The 19,543-nt window shown below is 50.6% G+C and overlaps 1 protein-coding gene across 1 annotated transcript in view; it reads left to right on the forward strand.

Moving 5' to 3' along the window:
• The first annotated feature begins 2,891 nt into the window (after positions 1-2,891).
• The window catches only part of ZNF423 (zinc finger protein 423), a 315,000-nt gene continuing 298,348 nt past the window's right edge, over positions 2,892-19,543 (forward strand). Inside the window, exons 1-2 of the mRNA XM_017953342.3 lie at positions 2,892-3,075; positions 19,226-19,285. The gene's annotated coding sequence lies outside the window, so the exon portion shown is untranslated. The remainder of the gene's footprint in view (positions 3,076-19,225; positions 19,286-19,543) is intronic.

Genomic DNA, 19,543 nt, shown 5'->3' on the forward strand with positions numbered 1-19,543 from the left:
TTGTCCCTACAAAAGAAAAAAAAAAAAAGAAAGAAAAATTGTTACTAGCACACCAAATGTGTGATTTCCTGAGTAACGCTGCTTAGGGAGGGGAGGTCCCTGCCAGCCCCGGGGCAGGGACGGTGGAGAGGCTGAGTCGCTGCTCAGGAGCCTGTGCCCAGGTAGACCCTGTCACAGCCCCTGGGATGGTCAGCATGCTTAGTGAAGGTTTTGGGGTTGTCTTGGGATGGAAGGCAGGTTTGGGTTAGGGAAGGCCTGCCTTGGTGGGACCAGCTGCCAGGTCAGGAGCTGCCTGGGGTCCTCCGAAGGCCTTCTCCACGTGCAAGCTCCCCATGGTGGGTGGGTGATAGGGCCAAGTTGGGAGCACATCTGTGCCAGTGAAATGTCCCCCTCCCAAATCAGACATTAAAAATACAAACTCCTTAAGCCATGAAGTATTGTGCTTGCCCCTACCCCAGGATGTCTATGTGGAATGAAAAAGTGTTTGGAACCAGACATTACAATTCGTTTCTGTGGAAGGCTTGGGTTTTTTTTTTTTTTTTTTTTTGAGACGGAGTCTCGCTCTGTCGCCCAGGCTGGAGTGCAGTGGCCCTATCTCTGCTTACTGCAAGCTCCGCCTCCCAGGTTCTTGCCATTCTCCCGCCTCAGCCTCCTGAATAGCTGGGACTACAGGTGCCCGCCACCACGCCCTGCTAAGTTTTTGTATTTTTAGTAGAGACCGTGTTAGTCAGGATGGTCTTGATCACCTGACCTCGTGATCCGCCTGCCTCAGCCTCCCAAAGTGCTGGGATTACAGGCGTGAGTCACAGCGCCTGGCCTGCTGTGCATTTTTTTTTTTTCCTTTTTTTTTTTTTTTTTTTACCACAAAAAAAGTATGAGGAAGAAGAGCAAAGTGTAAAAAGAGAGATGGATGGGTGATCTGTGTGTTCAGAACCAGATGGAAGCACACACACGCACACGTCATACATACACAAATCAGTTTTCAATAACAGACTCAGTTTCCTCTGCTCGTGTTTAAAATAAACCACATGTATAACAAGGAACTGACATTTATTTACAGTTTGTCAGCACAGAGGACAAGCTGTTAAGGGGTTGTAAAAAAATATTAGTTTCTACTTTATAGTGCTTTTTCTTCAAATGAAAGTGGAAAGAAGGAAAGAGAGTGGGGTGCCAATCTTACCCGCTTCTTCCTTTCCACCTGAAACAGCAAACAGATCTGGGCAGATGTGGGTCCTCTGTACCATACCCTGAGTGAGGGGCCAGGCCCCAGGTTGTGCCCACTGTCAGGTTCCTGACGTACGGGAGGCCACCTTCATCTGACGGCTGTGTGGGCTGTTGTGTGGCCCCCTGCCTGGGGGGCTGGGGTGCCCTCCGCTGCGCCACCTTCCATCAGTGTTTCCCAGCTGGTGGGCGAGAGCCCAGTGTTGCCCCTGAAACAGGATGTAGGAGCCAGACCCCATCATAAATCCACGTTTATATGCTGCACGTTTCTGGTTAACGAGACCATGCAGAGATGACTGTATGAAATGAAATACACGTATGAACGAGGAGATTAACCTCAGGGAGAGATGGGATTAAATGGGAGGGCAGCCCGGGAGGCCAGGGGCCCTCCCTCTTAAGGTCCAGGCAGGCGGTTCCCCAGAAAGGGAATTTTCAGCACACATTGCAACCCTGGATGGACTGGCTGGGGGCACAGAAACAATCATCCTGTTTTCTGTTGCTCGCTGGACACCAGGCACTAAGCTGAGATCTTTACCTGCATTATTTCACTTTGTCTTTAAAATAAATAGAATTTTTTAAATCCCCATTTTATAGACGTGGAAATAAAGACTCGAAGAGTCCATTGCCCAAGGTTGCACAGCAAGCAACAGGTGGAGTTTATGATCAACGTGGGCTGGCACACTCAATACCGACCTCTGCAGACTGGTCTCTGGAGGGTTCAGAAAAGAGGAGTCATTTCAACCCTTACCTGCCTGGTGAGCTTTGCCTTATTTTGAGAAGGTACAGGCAATCTAGGAAGCTCGGCCAGTCAATTACTGTTTGTTTCGAAGGGGCCGAGAGAGGCAGGATGGCCTGGTGAACTTCAGAGCCATATAGACCCGGCTTCAAATCTGGGCTCTATCTCCCTCTGCTTCTATAATTTGGTCCACTTAAAAAAATTAATTTAGGCCCTGGTTTTTCCATCTGTAAGAAGAGTACCCACCTTTGTAGGGCCATTGGGAGGATCAGCATGAACGTGGTAACGTGTGAAGAGGTGGCTCAGTGTGTTCTCACTACAGGCATGTGATGGTTGTCACTAGTGTCTCTGATGTGCACAGCCTGCTGCCAAGTGAACTGGAAGGTGGGAGAAAGAGGAGATGGAGAGGCTGGAAAGGGGTTGAGAGTATGGTTGGGGGCAACATATAATGCTGTGGGATCTTGGGAGGCCGAGGCAGGTGGATCACCTGAGGTCAGGAGTTCGAGACCAGACTGGCCAGCATGGTGAAACCCCATCTCTACTAAATATACAAAAATTAGCCGGGCGCGGTGGTGGGCACCTGTAATCCTAGCTACTTGGGAGGCTGAGGCAGGAGAATCACTTGAACTTGTGAGGTGGAGGTTGCAGTGAACCGAGATCAGGCCACTGCACTCCAGCCTGGGCAACAGAGTAAGACTCGGTCTCAAAACAAAAAAAAAAACAACAAAAGAAAACCTGTGGGATCAGGGTTTCCATTTGCCCGGCACTGGGTATTGGGCCCTGAACCATGTACTTTATACACACCATCTTGTTTGATCTTCAGAGCTACCTTGCAGGGTTGGTAGTCATACAGCAAAATGTGATACAGCAAAATGTGGTGGATTGGGATTTGATCCTAAGGCATCTTGCTTCAATTACACCCTGCTGCAGGTGAGCACTAACTTCAGTCCGCGGCTGGGGAAGACTTCTTGGAGGAGATGACCTTGAGCTCTGGGCAGTGTTTCTGACCAGGAGAGGAGGTGGCCTTGTAGCCGGTGGTCAGGCTGACTCTGGGGACTTGGATGAGAAGCTGGAAGCCCTGGGCCTGTGTCCAGGTCTCCTCATAAGCCGGATCCCAGGTGATGCTAGGCTGGGTGGGGCGAGGCCACCTGAATTTCCTGTAGTATTGATTTCTTTGCTTAGTTAAATTCAATTTGATTAGATTTTTTTCTGAACTTTTGAGCAAGAAAACTTGCTTACATTAAAAAAGAGACCCATGGACTTTTAACATTTTGTCCACAATTATCATTCTTCCTGAAAATGGGATTTGCATATTAGTGTAAAAAAATCAGAATTTTCACTATGATTGAAGTAGAAACTCGTCCGAAGCCAGGGCGTGGTGCCTCAGGCCTGTAATCCCAGCACTTTGGGAGGCTGAGGTGGGCAGATCACCTGAGGTCAGGAGTTCGAGACCAGCCTAGCCAACATGGTGAAACCCCATCTCTGCTAAAAATATAAAATTAGCTGGGCATGGTGGCGGGCACCTGTAATCTCAGCCACTGGGGAGGCTGAGGCAGGAGAATTGCTTGAACCCGGGAGGTGGAGGGTGCAGTGAGTTGAGATCTCGCCACTGCACTCCAGCCTGGGTGACAGAGGGAGACTCTGTCTCAAAAAAAAAAAAAAAAAAAAAGAAAGAAGAAGAAGAAGAAAGAAACTTATTGTAGCCCTGGACTGGTTCCCCACCTCTGAGTCTGCTCTAGGGCTATGGCTGTGGAGACAGAGACCCCACCTCGAGCTCTGGGCTGTGGGCTGTGGGTGGTGGGTCCCTCCTGTCCAGGGCCTGCCTTTCCCCTTCTCTAGCTCCCTGCCCCTCCCTGTGTCTGCACTTTGGGTCCTCACCATTTCTACTTGGTTTTGTCTTGTTCTGAGTTTGGGAGATGCATTTAGCATCCTCCAGCGAACCCTAGTTTGTTCATTCATTCATTCACTCACTCAGCTCCTGTGTGCCAGCCCTTAGGCACAGTGTTGGGCAACACTTTTCACCGTGGATTCACTATCTCATGGTTGAAGGTCAAAACCCAACTTCCTTTTCTCATCTCTCTAATGCTACCTAGCGCAGAGTTCTAGGTAGCCTAGAGGTGCTCAGTGCTTGTTAAAGGAGGAAATGGCCAAATGCCTCCTAGTAGTGTATCCCAAAAGCCTAAAAATGGGTACACTCTTTGTCCTAGCAATCAAGCTTCCGAAGTAATCCTAAGGAATATTATCGAACAGGCTCGTGGCCATACATGTGTTGCAACGTGGATTCTCTTACAGTAGGAGACAGCTGGAAATAGCCTGGCTGTCCAGCAACAGAATGTTGGTTATTTGGAGCCTCCTGTGATGGGACTCAGGCCATCATTGATAATAGTGTTGGTCTCTGTTTTTTTCATTTTTTATTTTTTTGAGACAGTGTCTGGCTGTGTGTCACTCAGGCTAGAGTATAGTGGTGCCATCATAGCTCACTGCAGCCTTGACTTCCTGGGCTCAAATGATCTTCCTGCCTCAGCCTTCTGAGTAGCTGTGACCACACATGCGTGCCACCATGCACAGCTAAATTGTTTTATTTTTTCTGTAGAGATGGAATCTTGATATGTTGCCTAGGCTGGTCTTGAACTCCTGGCCTCAAGTGATCCTCCTACCTTGGCCTCCCAAAGCCCCAGAATTGCAAGTGTGAGCCGCCGGGCTGGGCCTTGGTCTCTGTTTTTGATGTGAAAGGATGTTCACTGGGTACTGCTGAGTTAGAAAAGCGGAATACAGAGCACTACCTGTTTTTAATGTTGTAACAATGTATTTACATACGGGAAAGTTGTGCTTTTAGTTTCTTCATTTTAACTCACATGTATTCCCTAGTTTTCTATGTTGTACATGGATTACTTATGTCAGAAACTTTTACAGACAGAAAAAGATGTTTGTTCTAGGAAACAATAAGCAAAAGGCCACTTGGAGTGAATTCTGTGTTTCTGACATATTTGGAACATAGAGACAAAGCCTGGGCAGGGCGGGTGGGGTGGGTGGGAGAGCTGGGGTCTCTGTGCCATCCTAGGGTCTCTGTGCCATCCTAGGCTGGCTCCAGCTCCCTGCTCTGCTGCCAAAGCCCCTTCCCTCCTTCCTCCTCCTACTCCTGTGACACTGTGCCTTTGTCCCATGGTACGCTGATCGCGCACATTTCTTCCGCTCAGCAGTGTCCTGTTTGGTAGCTTGATGTTGGCTGCAGTGGGGGCATTTACACTGCAGAAAGCGGCAAACCCTACAAACCAGAGCCTCTTGTTCTCCTGGAGAACTCCCTGTTAGACATTGACCAGCACACCATTGTCTCTCATGGTTTCACCCCCAGGATCTTGAGTGCTTGGGGAGACCCAAGAGATGAACTCTTCTCTTCTTAGGGTCCCCTGGGGCTGGCACAGGGAGGGACTTAAGGATCTTAAGATTCCCAGGATGGGGGCAGAGTGAGAGAGAGTGAGAGTCCAGTCCTATGTTGACTGATCTGCTCAATCTGGAACCAGAGCTGCTGCCTGTTGGAAGCAAAGTAAAATCAAGGGGTTAATAATTCTATTCCTGGCCGGGCATGGTGGCTCACTCCTATAATCCCAGCACTTTGGGAGGCCGAGGCAGGAGGATTGCTTGAGGCCAGGAGTTTAAGACCAGCCTGGCCACAAAGTGAGATCCATCTAAAAAAAAATTAAAAATTAACTGACTGGGTATAATGACATGTTCCCCTAGTCTCAGCTACTTGGGGGGCTGACATAGGAGGATCACTTGAGCCCAGGAGTTTGAGGCTGCAGTGAGCTTTGATCACACCACTGCACTCCAGCCTGGGTAACAACAAGGCTGGATCTCAAAAAAAAAAAAAAAAAAAAAAAAGAAAAAGAAAAAAACCAGTCCTGGCTACACCCCATCCTAGCTCCGTGACTTTTGACAAATTGCTTAGCCTTAGTTTTCTCATCTGTAAAATGGGGTTAATAAATGTACTTACTCATAGGTTCTTAAACTCAAGCACGCATCGAGATCATTTGTTGGTCTTGCAAAAACACAGATTCCTGAGTCCCACCCTCAGATATTCTGATTTTGTAGGTCTGGGATGGGGTTTGGGATTCTGCATTTCCAACAAACTCCCAGGTAATGCTGCTATGGCTGGTCTAGAAACTATATTCTGAGAAGTACTTTGTGCAACCGAAGTGCACATCACAGTGTGTGGCGCATGTGAGGCTCAGTTGCACTTCACTGCTTATTCAGAGGTGGGCAGCATTGTCCAGGAGGATTCCTGGGCCTGGAAGCTAGAACACCAGGTTCTGAGTCTGCTTTTGCCGCCTCTTCTGGGCCCCCAGGTGAGCTATTTCTCTTATTTGGGACTCTGTTCTTCCTTCTGTTAAATGGGTCAGTAAAGCCCTGACTTTCAGGCAGGAACTGAGGAAACATCTGTAAAAACCTCCGGTGCCAGACAGTTTTGGTGCAGGGTGGCGGGGAAGGATGTGAGGGACCTGCGCCAGGCTGGCGTCTGTCTCCTCACCCACGTGGGACCGGCAAAGAGGGGCAGGCTGTGGCAGGGCACGCTCTCCTCAGTCCCCAGGGGCTGCCAACGTACCCAGGCTTGGCTCCTCTTCTGACAGTGCTGCGAGGGTCTCTTTTAGTAGAAGAAAAAAGACGTTGTTTTAATTCACGTGGGTTCCTGCCTTTGCGATGTTGTCTTCACTTCTCAGTTCCTGATTCTGGCTTTCCACTAACGTTGCCACATCGGGTGGCTTTGCGATATTCATTTTCCTTTTCTTTTCCTACCCTATGGCTGGGCTGGACCAGGGCGGAACGAGGGGTGAGTGGCTGGGTGTTCACGGCTCCCCTTTTTCCTTCCTTTCCCTCTTTTGCCTTTGAGCTGAAGCCATGCTTGGAAACATCCGTCCTGGCCTGGGGAGTCTGTGACTGGCACCTGGCTGTGACTCCCTGGGGCTTTGTTTCCTCACCAGAAAAGTGAGGATTTTTTTTTTTTTTTTTAAGATGGAGTCTCGCTCTGTGGCCCAGGCTGGAGTGCAGTGGCCGGATCTCAGCTCACTGCAAGCTCCGCCTCCCGGGTTCACACCATTCTCCTGCCTCAGCCTCCCGAGTAGCTGGGACTACAGACACCCGCCAGCTCACCCGGCTAGTTTTTTGTATTTTTTAGTAGAGACGGGGTTTCACCGTGTTAGCCAGGATGGTCTCGATCTCCTGACCTCGTGATCCGCCTGTCTCGGCCTCCCAAAGTGCTGGGATTACAGGCTTGAGCCACCGCGCCTGGCCAAAAGTGAGGATTTTAAGGGCTCCCTCTGAGGTGGCCTGGGAGGATGAAAGGGGAGCCAGTAGGTGGGATACCCAGCACCATGCCAGGTACCACTTGGGCTCAGTGAAGGGTATCCTTTCCTGCTCACGCTGGGCACATCCTCAAGTGTGTGTGCAGGTGTGTGTGTGTGTATCATGCCCAGGTGCTTGCAGGGAAGTTCTGTGGACCAGAACAGGGAAGCCCAATAGATTTTAACTCTTGCTCTTGAGCCTTTTGAAGCTGCATCTGTGCCAAATGAGAGCGAGAATCCCGATCAATTGGCAATATCTATAGCAGGTTCAGGATAGGGGAGCTGGGGCAGGTGTTCCACATGTGTGCTGTCCTGGGTCTAGTGGAAAAACCATTTTCCTAGTACTTACAGAAAACTCCCAAGAAGGGAGGATCATGTGAGACCAGGAGTTTGAGACCAGTCTGGGCAACATAGTAAGAACCCATCTGTACAGAAAAATATCTTTTTTTTTGTTTTTGAGACAGAGTCTCATTCTGTCGCCCAGGCTGGAGTGCAGTGGCACAATCTCTGCTCACTGCAAGCTCTGCCTCCGAGGGTCAAGCACATCTCATGTCTCAGCCTTTCGAGTAGCTGGGATTACAAGTGTGCATCCACATGCCCAGCTAATTTTTGTATTTTTTGTAGAGACGGAGTTTCACCATGTTGGCCAGGCTGGTCTCGAACTCCTGGCCTCAAGTGATCTGCTTCCCAAAGTGCTAGGATTACAGGTGTGAGCTCCCATGCTTGACCAGAAAAATATAACAATTAACCGGGCATAATGATGCATGCTTGTTGTCCTAGCTACACAGGAGGCTGAGGCAGGGGGATCCCTTGAGCCCAGGAGTTTGAGGCTGCAGTGAGTCAAGATGTTACCATTGTACTCCAGCCTGAATGACACAGTGAGAATCTGTCTTAAAAAATGGCCGGGCGCAGTGGCTCATGCCTGTAATCCCGGCACTTTGAGAGGCCGAGGTTGGCAGATCACGAGGTCAGGAGATCGAGACCATCCTGGCTAACACGATGAAACCCCATCTCTACTAAAAATACAAAAAATTAGCCGGGTGTGGTGGCAGGTGCCTGTAGTCCCAGCTACTCGGGAGGCTGAGGCAGGAGAATGGTGTGAATCTGGGAAGCAGAGCTTGCAGTGAGCCGAGATCGCTCCACTGCACTCCAGCCTGGGCAACAGAGTGAGACTCTGTCTTAAAAAAAATAAATAAATAAAATAAAATAAAGTAAAACAAAACAAAGAAAACTTCAAGTGTTTCACACTCATTGTCCTGTTTTACATATCGTCATCATCATCATCATCAACATCATCATGTTTTTATTAGGGAAAAATGGAGGAGGTGAGTCACATTTTTGCAGTTGCCCAAGATATAGATTTTACTGGGGTTAGTGTCTGCTCCTTCTGCAGAGATCTCCTAGCCTTTCTCTTTTGAGGTGATGATGGGGAATGGGAGGGTGAGAGGGAGATGAGCTGGCACAGAAGCTGAGCCCCTTGGCTGTTACCTCCAAACAGTTCCACATTTAGGGACACCATCCCTGCACTGTAGTGGGAAAGGAAAGCAGTGATGATGAGGCATCTGTGGCTCTAGCTGGGCATTCCTGTGGGTGGGGAGGGGTGGGCTAAATCTCAGTGGGAAATTTGGTCTCACTGCTCAAAACTCAGCTCTTCCGTCTTTCCAGGCAGAGCGAAACCTCAGCAGCCAGCCAGGAACCTGGCGGGAGAAGGGGAGCTTGAATTATCCCAGTAACATGAGCTCACATTGATTGCATGTTTCCCTGGAGCTAAGTGCTTTGGGGTATCATCTTATTTCGTCCTCTCCATCCTCCTGCGAGGCTGGTATTCTGATTATCCCCATTTTACAGAGATGGAAGATCAGGGTGGATCAAGTCTCTTGCCTGAGATCTGATGACCTGTAAGTGATCACTGGGGGGACAGCAGCCTATTTCAGGACCCACTTCCCACACCCCTACATTTGATAGTGTCTCTCCAGGTTCCCTCCTCTACCTCGCTGCTGTAGCTAGATGAGCTCTGTTGCGTGACTTCTGCGAGGGTCACTTTTCCTGTAAGGACAGACAACTTCCTTTTTGGAATTCTTGGATTATTCCCTGGTGTCTTTCTGTTCTATTTTATATATAGCAAGGCAAGGAGAGGAAGGGGCACAGTGGCTAAGCAAGGTTTAGACTTCTAGCCCCTCTGCCTATAATTCTCCAGAGGAACAGTTTATAAGGAGTCTCCAGTAATGTGGCAGCTTCCAGAGGTGCTGGTTCTAAAGTCAGTGTTTAAGGAGAGAGTCAAGCATTGCCAAAATTACCTGTTATACAAGTGCCGACGTGGAGACTCACTGACCATCTATCAGTGAGTCTTAGCAACAGTTTTTCTTCGAGCATTGGAATATTCTGCTTTAATTTTTAAAAAAAAATTGTTTGTATTTATTTTTTAAAAGTACTAGATTGGGACCGGGTGTGGTGGCTCACCGCTGTAATCCCAGTACTTTGGGAGGCCGAGGTGGGTGGATCACCTGAGGTCGGGAGTTTGAGACCAGCCTGACCAACATGGAGAAACCCCGTCTCCACTAAAAATACAAACATTAGCCAGGCGTGGTGACACATCCCTGTAATCCCAGCTACTCGGGAGGCTGAGGCAGGAGAATTGCTTGAACCCAGGAGGCGGAGGTTGTAGTGAGCTAAGATTGCCCCACTGCACTCCAGTCTAGGCAACAAGAGTGAAACTCTGCCTCAAAAAAAAAAAAAAAAAAAAAAAAAAGTACTAGATCGGGTAGAAGATTTCTGGTTAGGAGTCATGTTGTCTGAAAACAGGTTTCTTTTTTTTGTTTTGTTTTTGAGACAGAGTCTTGCTCTGTCACCCAGGCTGGAGTGCACTGGTGTGGTCTTGGCTCACTGCAACCTCTTCCTCACCCAGCTAATTTTTGTATTTCTAGTAGAGATGGGGTTTCACTATGTTGGACAGGTTGGTCTCAAACTCCTAAGCTCAAGCCGTCTGCCCACCTCAGCCTCCGTAAGTACTGGGATTACAGGCATGAGCCTCTGCACCTGGCCTTCTTTCTTCTTTTAACAGATAGGGTCTTGCTCTATCACCCAGGCTGGAGTGCAGTGATGTGATTGTAGCTCACTGCAGCCTCGAACTCCTGGGCTCAAGTGATCCTCCCACCTCAGCCTCCTGAGTTGCTGGGATGACGGGCACATACCACCATGTCTGGTTAATTTTTAAATTTTTAATGGAGATAGGATCTTGCTATGTTTCCCAGGCTGGCCTGGAACTCCTTGCCTTAAGCAATCCTTCTGCCTCGGCCTCCCAAAGTGCTGGTATTACAGGTGTGAGTGACTGTGCCTGGCCTAAAAAATAGGTTTCTTTAAATACTAGACCCAGCCTCCTTTTGGTGAGATGCCCATATTTTGGGGGGTGGGGTGTGGACAGAGAGACCCATGAGACAAAGCCAGAGGGTCCTGTCCCTTTCACCCTCACTTCAGGGCATAATGGCAGGCGGTCTCACCTGTGCTGTTGAAACAGCTTGTTCTGTTTTCAGCAAGTGGTCAGGGTGAATCACGAGAGTTAAACGAAGGTGATTGTGATGTGACTGTCATATCGTGGCTTCTCTGAGGGTCTGCGCTTGGTGGCAACAGGCCTGTCAGTGGGGGTGTTGGGTGGTTTTAGCTTTAGCTGCAGGGGGCCTTCGTTTTTGCATGCAGTCACCCCCACCCCACCCACTGCCTGAACACATCCCCACCTGAAGGGAGCCTGGAGGATGTGGGCTTCCTCGTTGGGTTTGTCTGCACTTCACCCTGGTCGTTTGACCTAGGAGCGTGATGCCAGAGATGATCATGGGCTGTAGAAAAGCGATTTGCTATGCTTTTGTGCAAAGGAATGGACACCCATTTCTCTGGGCGTTCGCAGCCCTGCACCAGGACACAGTGCTGGGTGGACAGAGTGTGGGTCACATTTCAGCTCTTTCTTGCTACCTTTGCTTGGCCTTCTGTGCAGTGCTTGGCCTATACTGCTCTCCCTGCTGGGCCTCCCTACCTGGTCTATGCTTTTCCATTCCTGGAGGTTGCTCAGTAGTAAGTCAGGAGCAGTGACGCTCTGTTTCATGCTTGACAATGAGACTTGGGGCTCTCGCTGTCCCCTTTACCCGTCGTGGCCTTGGCCTGCAGTGTGTGAGAGGGTTTCGCTAAGGGTGAGCTAAGGAGGGGCAGTCATGTGCCCCTTGCCTGGCCACCACCTCTGCTGGGACAGGGATGTCTCTGGGGGAGGCATGGGATGCTGTAAGGGTGGGATCGTCCCAGGGACCAGCAAAGCATGGGGAGGTTTCCCAAGGCCTTGGGGAAAGCAGCTGAGAAAACTCCGCAAATGAGAGCCATTGGTCTATGGGTGCTTAAAGCTATTTTGGGGGTGGAGGTGATTCTAGATCTTCTGATGAAATCTATGGATCCTTTCCCCCAGAACAGTGCCCTTCTGTGCCTGTGTGCCTGTGTGAAGCCAGGCTGAGCAAGTAGCCCTAGTGCGGATTTTGGAGTTCAGAAGGGAACATTCTGGTTCTTCCCTGGCCCTACTAGAGGCCTCCTCTGACCCTTGGACCAGCACTAGCCTCTGTTTGTCTCTCATTCACCTCCTGCCACTGTCTGCCTCAGAATCTGTCCCCAAAGCTTTCCTTCCTTTGACCTGAACCTTCTCTGCCAAAACACATCTTGCCTGACTTTGGCAAACTCCTGAGCAGGGCCCCAGCCCTGTCTGGGCTCCACTGCTGTGTTCTGGGCCCTGTTTCCAGACCCCATGCCTGGCTTTCACCTTCCCTTTCTGTTTCCCTCCCCAGCTCCATCTCTTCTGCCTCTGTGAGGTGTTGGGGAGCCCTGTGGATGGAGGGCATTGCTCTCCAGGCCAGGAGCAAGTGACCTGGAAGAGGTGGTGCAAGCAGGTGTCTGCCTAATGCCACTTGCTCTGTGTCACTGGCTATCCGAAATCCAGAGACCCAGCACACAAGGGATCTTGGTGGTGGCAAGGCCTGTGCTAGTGCATGGGGACGAGCTGTGGCCACTCCCAGAGCAGGAGAGTTGCAGCTCCTTATGCACCTGCTGTGGAGTTGGGGCGACAGCATTTGGGGGGACTCTATACTCCCATTCATCAATCAGCCTCCCACAACTTGTGACCCCAGAGCTGAGAGTCAACGTGGAGTCCTGATCTGCCTGAAGCCCTGGCAGAGCCCCAGGATCCTTCTTAACGCACTCCAGGAATCATGGTTCATAGTGAGAACTGGTCTTAGACCTGCTGCCACCAAGCAGGTGCCCTCTAAGGGCCCTCTGGCCTCTTTAGGCCCCTTGTTCATCGTTGAGGATCTTGATTCACAAAGGGACCTGGAAGCCCCCAGGACTTCAGAGATGGACGCAAACACCCCCATTCTCTTAACGGACGTGTTCAGTGCTCCTTTGAAGGGCTTTCTGCAGCAGTCCTTGTCCAGAGGCTGCTGGATGTCACCCACCAGGCTCCACAGCTTGGGGGGATTATCCCAGGACAGCTGGGAGTCTTAAGATCGAACCCGTTCCTACCTTCCTGTGCAGCCCCCTCCATCCCTGCGGCCTGTCCGGTGAAGTGTTTTAGCAGGAGCTCCTCCTCGGGCTACTGTGGTGCCCTTGGGCCCTCCCAGGGCCACCTGATCGTTGAGGTCACACTCAGCCCTGGGAAGGATCCCATCTCTAATGAACGATGATGATTCCCATTGCATAGGCAGGAAGCACTCCCTGCTCCATCCACCCTGTAACCGGATTCTGTGGCCAGAGTTTTCTGTTCAGTGCCTGCCTGACCCCAGGCAGGAATGGTTTGTGCTCAAGGCCAGGGCAGGTGTGAGCGCCATGAGGGAGCTGGATTGGCACGTGTGAACTCCTGCTCCCAGAGCTGGTGTGACTCTAGTGTGATGGGGTGGGGACAGTGGTGGCATGGAGGGGACAGGTATATCTGTGCCTGCCTTGCCCACTGCCTGGTTCTGAACAAAGCCCAGCCCTGCTGCAGGCCCTTCCGGATGTCACCACACATCCTGTGTGCTTATTGATTAAAAAATTTGGGCCGGGTGTGGTGACTCATGCCTGTAATCCCAGCACTTTGGGAGGCTCAGGCGAATGGATCACCTGAGGTCAAGAGTTCAAGACCAGCCGGGCTAACACGGTGAAACCCCGTCTCTACTACAAATGCAAAACTTAGCCAGGCATGGTGATAAGCGTCTATAATTCCAGCTACTCGGGGGGCTGAGGGAGGAGAATTGCTTGAACCCGGGAGGTGGAGGTTGCAGTGAGCTGAGATCACACTATTGCACCCCAGCCTGGGTAACAAGAGTGAGACTCCGTTTCCAAAAAAAAAAAAAAATTGTTATTGTTGTTGTTGTTGTTGAGGACCTGCTACTATGTTTGCCCTGAGCTAGGCACTGGGATACAACAATGAACAAGACAGGCATGGTTCATGCCCTAGTGAGGGAGGCAGATAAGAGCCCAGGAAACCAATAGGTGGAAGGAATAATAAGAGGTGTTCGGGTTATGGAGGGGTTAAGCCGGGAGCTGCCCTGCAAGGTCAGGTCTGGGAGTCACGAGCAGAAGCTGGTAGACCACAGGGCAGGAGTGGGCAGCTGCAGCATGGCCATGTGACCTGGGGCCTCTGCAGAGCCTTTCTGCATCCCACACATGAGCGTGTGCACGCCTGCACATGTCCTTGAGCAGAGGGTCCTCGAAGTCCACTGCTTGGCCCCAGCACAGAGCTCGTGTGTGGGGCCATACGGCTGAAACAACTGGGGGAGTCCTTTGAGACAAAGAATGCAAAATGCCTGTGGCCATTCTCAAGGTGACCGACAGGAGAGGAAATGGGATGGAAGAGAGTTTGGAGTAGAAAGAGAAAGCGGGTCAGGCGCAGTGGCTCACACCTGTAACCCCAGCACTTTAGGAGGCCAAGGCGGGAGGGTTGCTTGAGGTCAGGAGTTCAAGACCAGCCTGAGCAACATGGCAAAACCCTGTCTCTACAAAACAAACAAAAAAACAAACAAAAAAACTGCAAAAATCCACTGGGTGTGTTGGCATGTCCCTGTGGCCCCCACTGCTCGGGAGGCTGAGGCAGGAGGATCACCTTAGCCAGGAGGTTGTGCCTGCAATGAGCTGTGATCACACCCCTGCACTCCAGTCTAGACAACAGAGAAAGACCCTGTCTCAGAGAGCGAGAGAGCGAAAGCGAGAGTGAGAGCGAGCGAGAGAGAGAGGTCTTAAGTAGGTAACAGATCTTTCCTTTGCAAAGGTTACAAAACATGTAGGGCTACAGAACTCCACTGCTGGGACCCCTTCCAGTGTGCAGAGGGGCTTGTGTTTGCAAAGGGCTCTGGAGCTGGGGCTTCATTCACGTCGTGGTGAATCGGGCTCTGCCATGTGCCCCCTCCCTATGTATTCACATCCACCCTGCATGCCCTCCTTGTGCGCACACGCTTGCTCTCATGCCTCCTCTCTGTGTCACACACTTGCCCTCATGCCTCCTCTCTGTGTCACACACTTGCCCTCATGCCTCCTCTCTGTGTGTACACACTTGCTTGACGTACTCTCCCTATGCCTGTATACTCTGTGCACCCTCCAGTGTGGACACACCCTGGCCACCCACCTACCTTACAAATACCCATCATCCACAGGACTGGACGTCCCTGTATTCCCCTTGAAGTGGGGTAGGGTGGGGGTGTGTGTCTCTTGGCTTCAGTGGAGCCAATCATTGTATGCGTTACAAAACTAGACGTGGAGCTGGGGATGTCTGGAGAAGGTGCTGCGGGCCGGCTGAGTAGCCCCTTTGGTGTGTTTTCCATATCGGCCCCTGTGCGGATTGGGGTTTCTCTGAGCTGCGAGTCTTCAGTGTGTAGTGGGGCTCGGCCACGGAACTCCCTCTTAGGGATTTCGGGGGCTCACTGCTTGGGCCCCCAGAGAATACCTGCTGCCGGTGTGGGCTCGGGCCACCCCTGTACCCAGCTCCAGCTGCCGATGAGCCCTCCTTCCTCTGTGCCTGCTGCCTCTGCTGGTGATGCCATTGCTGGAGACGCAGTCTGGACAGAAGAGTGCAGCTGTGGGGAGAAAAAACCTCACTCTCATTGCCGGGTAGCACAGGGGCTTATGGGGGTGGTGGGGGGTTGGGTGTTGACTCTTTCTCATCAAGAGTGTACAAAAACCAGGCGTGGTGGCCCATGCTTGTAACCCCAGTGCTTTGGGAGGCTGAGATGGGGATCACTTGAGCCCAGGAGTTTGAGAACAGCCTGAGCAGCATAGCAAGACCCTGTCTCTATAAAAAGTATAAAAACAGAAAATTTAGCCAGATGAAGTGGCACATGCTCAGCTACTCAGGAGGCTTGGGTGGGCGGATCACTTGAGCCCAGGAAGTCAAGACTGCAGTGAGCTATGATCGCACCACTGCACTCCAGCCTGTATGACAGAGCATGAGCCTGTCTCATAAAACAATCTGCTAGCCCATATTCTGTTTTTGCTTTTCTGTTTTTTGAATCCTCTAGCCCATATTCACCTTTGAAGGTGTGCTTCTACCTTCAAAAAACAGAATATGGGCTAGAGGAGGGCATGTGAGTGGGGTGGTGCCTGCAGTTGTAGGAAAATGCATTAATACCCAAGTGGTAAGTAAGGTGACCCACAGATCCCTCACCACACAGGGATGTGGTTCCAGGGACTGCATTGTGTCACGCGGCTGCTTGCAGTGAGGGAACAGGAAGCCTGTAGTGAGATCTGCCACTCTGGACCTCCCCAGCCAGTTAGCACTGGGCCACTTTCCTCCTCTTTCCACCCCTGCAGGCCTGTCTGGACTTCTGGGACCCAGCACAGAGCCTTGACTTCCCCCAGGGCTCCAAAATGGTGGATGTTTCCCTGTTCTCTTTCCCATTATGGCCGAGGCCAGATCTTCCTAAGAGGATGACTTGACGTCTTTGGGACATCCTCAAGTTCAGTGACTTGGGAGGTCACACTTCTTAACTAAACCACCTTGAGTGGGTGCAAGTGTGCGGACTATTTGCCCTGATACCTGGGTGCACAGAGGTCAGAGGAGAACTGGGGTCATATATTAATGTCCTGATACCTGCAGATAACTAAATCAATAAAAGAAGAAAAAAATAAAAAAGAAACTCGATATTCTTAGCTATCACCTCTACCCTCCTACCCCTCCCAGCCCCAGGCAACCACCAATCCACTTTCTTTCTTTTTTCTTTTTCTTTTTTTTTTGAGATGGAGTCTCGCTCTGTTGCCCAGGCTGGAGTGCAGTGGCTGGATCTCAGCTCACTGCAAGCTCCGCCTCCCAGGTTTACACCATTCTCCTGCCTCTGCCTCCTGAGTAGCTGGGACTACAGATGCCCGCCACCACGCCTGGCTAGGTTTTTGTATTTTTTAGTAGAGACGGGGTTTCACCGTGTTAGCCAGGATGGTCTCGATCTCCTGACCTCGTGATCCACCCGTCTCGGCCTCCCAAAGTGCTGGGATTATAGGCTTGAGCCACCGCGCCCGGCCTTCTTTTTTTTTTTTTTTGAGATGGAGTCTTGCTCTGTCGTGCCCAGTCTGAGAGCAGTGGTGCAATATCAGCTCACTGCAATCTCCATCTCCCAGGTTCATGCGATTCTCTTGCCTTAACCTCCTGAGTAGCTGAGACTACAGGCACGCACCACCATGCCTGGCTAAGTTTTGCAGTTTTAGTAGAGATGGGGTTTCACCATGTAGGCCAACTGGCCTCGAACTCTTGACCTCAAGTGATCTGCCTGCCTTGGCCTCCCGAAGTGCTGTGATGACAGGCATAAACCACTGTGCTTGGCCCTGGACATGTCTTTTTAATGCATACAAAAGGGATCTGCTGAACATATTTTTTTGTGCTTTTTCTTTCAAATTTAACATATCTGAGATCTTTATCAGCTCATATAGCTTTATGTCATTCTTAAGGTTTAGGAACCCGTGGAGACCTTGTTGAAGGTGTCTAACAAAATGGCAGCATGGTAACCTTGCACACTGGCAGCAGTCTCTTCAGAGAAGCACCATATATTTATATGTGTGTGTGTAAGTAAAAGGTGAAATGTAAGGGAAACTGATTTTTTGGCACGGCATTGAATGCTGTTAATAACAGCTTAGGCATTAGCCACCCGTGTTATGGAGGCTGTCTGGTTGGAATCATTCTAGTGAATAATATCAATTTTGTCTGACACAAGGTCTTGATTGCTATTTATAAAGCTGTACATTTGAGAACCCACTCCAGCTGTAACTAGCTAAGTAAAACAATAGCTTGGGTCCCAGCTCAAATTATCTGTGCATTTCATTGTGTTGATCCTGCCTGTCCACTCTCAGGATGCGGGCTTGGAAAAGAGAGCACACTTCATTAGCATTCCTTGGCTAGTTGCTCGGGGATGTTCCCTCTTGCATGTGCTGTTTCTCAGGGTTCAGAGAAACCCACTCTGTGAGGCTCTGGAGGGGAGGAAGACCATGGGTAGATGGTCAAGTGGGTAGCTTGAGCATTGTGTAGGCAGGACTGTTTGAGCCACGGCAGCGACCCCCGCTCGGTTGGTTGGGCCACTGTTCCAGCAGATGACAGCCCTGACATTATTATGGGGGCAGTTACCCTGTGCCGGCACAGTGCCCAATGCTGCACAGACGTTATCCCATTTAATCCTCCCAGCAGCCCTATGGCTTAGGTACCATTATTGTCTCCATTTTTGAAGTGGGAAAACAGAAACCCGGAGGTTAGATCATTTGCTCAGGTCACATACAGCTAGTAAGAGGCAGAACGGAGATTTGAAGCCAGGCTGCGCCTCGTGCTAGAACTCAGGTTCTGACCACGAACCAGCCTGCTTGCTCCACTCGCAAGGTGGCTGCCTGCGTGTTGTACACGCCTTCCACGTGGTGGGCTGGGGTCACTGCCCTCCAGTCTGAGTTGCTAGGGTTCTGGATAGCATCTTTTGTACCCTGGTCAACCATGGTTTTCGAAGCAACCTTGGAGACAGACAACCCTGGGTTTGAGCCCAAACTCTTCATGGCTCTCACTACCTGTAAGACCTCAGGCACCCCTCTGAGAGACTGCTGAGGAAGACTAAACCCAGTGATAGCTGCAAAGCCCTAGCACAGTGCCTGGCTCAGTGTGCACCCACGTGGTGCCAGCAAGAACATCGACAGTGCGGAGAGAACTGGGTGGTTCGTGGTGGCTTCAGCCTGCACATATGCAGAGCTAGAAAGGCCATTAAATCTGAAAAATACTGTGTATGCACATTTTTGGCTTAAACAAAGTCCCATTTACAAAGTCCATAACCCAGCTTTAATATTATTACATGCCCCAGACTGGGATTAATTCCAGGACAAGAGTGTTATTATGCTGTGTAGTGTTTCTCCCATATTCTCCTAGTGCATGGCCTCCACCAGCCTGGGCTTATGTCCTGGGGTGTGGGATGGTGGGGACACCCTGTCTCTGCCCGACTTGGTTCTGTGGGGTCCTGGGTGGAGTGGGGGGAGGCTGGTTGCCTTCTGATGTTGTCAGCTCATAAGTTGCAGTGCTCAGATGTGCTGTCATTGGGAGAGTTGACCTCAGCGTGTCCTGAGGTCTGTCTGTGGGTCAGGTCTCAGCAGGGTCATGAGCACTTACCACTTTGCTGATCCCTGAAGCAACTTTATTGGTTTCTTGAGGCAGTGCTGAGATTGATTAGTGATGTCTGCCAGGGGCACAGGGCTGGGGAAACCATAACTGATCCAGCACTTAACTTGCTATTCCTGTTTTATTCCGATCATTTTACATCTCTGTGAAACCAATAAAGGCCTCTTTGTAGGCTTTGCCCCCTCTCCCCTGGTCATGGGTATTATAATAAGGACCCCCACAAATATTCCTTCTTCCTCACCCTGCTCCTCACCTGATCTATTTGTACAGTCTTCAAACTCACAGGCCCATCTCTGTTCTCTCTTTCAGTTGAAGAGGGGGAGGCCTCAGACTTCTCGCTGGCCTGGGATTCCTCCGTGACAGCAGCAGGTAAATGCCTGGGGGCTGGTGGAAGAGTTGCAGGGGGTCCTGGGGCTGGTCCAGGAACTCAGAAAGCCACCCAACTGGTTATGGAAATGATATTCTTTGTGTCACATTCCTGCCTCCAGTCCAGACTACCCCATGCAACACGATTTTTATATCAGTTCCATATGGTCAATAAAATCTATTACATACGGAGACTAATATTCCCTTATTCTCCTGAGGGCCACGTTTCCTTCTTGTGGGCACAGTTCAGATGGGCGGTGA

Source organism: Papio anubis, chromosome 18 (assembly GCF_008728515.1).
Source record: "Papio anubis isolate 15944 chromosome 18, Panubis1.0, whole genome shotgun sequence".
In the NCBI taxonomy this organism is placed as follows: Eukaryota; Metazoa; Chordata; class Mammalia; order Primates; family Cercopithecidae; genus Papio; species Papio anubis.